This window comes from Pelophylax lessonae (genome assembly GCF_965119305.1).
Source record: "Pelophylax lessonae genome assembly, chromosome: 9".
NCBI lineage: Eukaryota > Metazoa > Chordata > Amphibia > Anura > Ranidae > Pelophylax > Pelophylax lessonae.
In genome coordinates, this window is record NC_138776.1 from 231,915,732 (window position 1) to 231,917,675 (window position 1,944).

Sequence of the window (1,944 nt, forward strand, 5' to 3'; positions counted from 1 at the left end):
CCCAGCCCTGTCACTGATCCGATCCCTCCCAGCCCTGTCACTGATTTGATTCCCCCCCCCCAGCCCTGTCACTGATCCGAACCCTCTCCCAGCCCTGTCACTGATCCGAACCCCCCCCCCCCCCAGCCCTGTCACTGATCCGAACCCCCCCCCCCCCCCCCCACAGCCCTGTCCCTGATCCAATCCCCCCAGCCCTGTCCCTGATCCGATCCCCCTACCCCAGCCCTGTCACTGATCCGATCCCCTCCCAGCCCTGTCACTGATCCAATCCCCTCCCAGCCCTGTCACTGATCCAATCCCCTCCCAGCCCTGTCACTGATCTGATCCCTCCCTCCCAGACCTGTCACTGATTTGATTTCCCCCCCAGCCCTGTCACTGATCCAATCCCTCCCAGCCCTGTCCCTGATCCGATCCCTCCCAGCCCTGTCACTGATCCAATCCCCTCCCAGCCCTGTCACTGATCCAATCCCCTCCCAGCCCTGTCACTGATCCGATCCCCTCCCAGCCCTGTCACTGATCCGATCCCCTCCCAGCCCTGTCACTGATCCGATCCCTCCCAGCCCTGTCACTGATCCGATCCCTCCCAGCCCTGTCACTGATCCGACCCCCCATGCCCCCCCAGCCCTGTCCCTGATCCAATCCCCCTACCTCAGCCCTGTCACTGATCCGATCCCTCCCAGCCCTGTCACTGATCCGATCCCTCCCAGCCCTGTCACTGATTTGATTCCCCCCCCCAGCCCTGTCACTGATCCGATCCCTCCCAGCCCTGTCACTGATCCAATCCCCTCCCAGCCCTGTCACTGATCCAATCCCCTCCCAGCCCAGTCACTGATCCGATTCCCCCCCTCCCCAGCCCTGTCACTGATCCGACCCCCCCCCCCCAGCCCTGTCACTGATCCGACCCCCCCCCAGCCCTGTCACTGATCCGATCCCCTCCCAGCCCTGTCACTGATCCGATCCCCTCCCCAGCCCTGTCCCTGATCCAATCCCCCTACCTCAGCCCTGTCACTGATCCGATCCCCTCCCAGCCCTGTCACTGATCCGATCCCCTCCCAGCCCTGTCACTGATCCGATCCCCTATCAGCCCTGTCACTGATCTGATCCAAGCCCTGTCCCTGATCCAATCCCCCTACCTCAGCCCTGTCACTGATCCGATCCCCTCCCAGCCCTGTCACTGATCCGATCCCCTCCGAGCCCTGTCACTGATCCGATCCCCTCCCTCCCAGCCTTGTCACTGATCCGATCCCTCCCAGCCTTGTCACTGATCCGATCCCTCCCAGCCTTGTCACTGATCCGATCCCTCCCAGCCCTGTCACTGATCTGACCCCCCCCCCCCCCCAGCCCTGTCACTGATCCGATCCCCTCCCAGCCCTGTCACTGATCCGAACCCCCCCCCCAGTCCTGTCACTGATCCGAACCCCCCCCCCACAGCCCTGTCCCTGATCCAATCCCCCTACCCCAGCCCTGTCCCTGATCTGATCCCCCCCCAGCCCTGTCCCTGATCTGATCCCCCCCCAGCCCTGTCCCTGATCCGATCCCCCTACCCCAGCCCTGTCACTGATCCGATCCCTCCCAGCCCTGTCACTGATCCGATCCCTCCCAGCCCTGTCACTGATCTGATCCCCCCCCCCCCAGCCCTGTCACTGATCCGATCCCCCTACCTCAGCCCTGTCACTGATCCGATCCCCTCCCAGCCCTGTCACTGATCCGATCCCCTCCGAGCCCTGTCACTGATCCGATCCCCTCCCTCCCAGCCCTGTCACTGATCCGATCCCTCCCAGCCCTGTCACTGATCTGACCCCCCCCCCCCCAGCCCTGTCACTGATCCGATTCCCCCCAGCCCTGTCACTGATCCGATTCCCCCCAGCCCTGTCACTGATCCGACCCCCCTCCCCAGCCCTGTCACTGATCCGACCCCCCCCCCCCCCCCAGCCCTGTCACTGA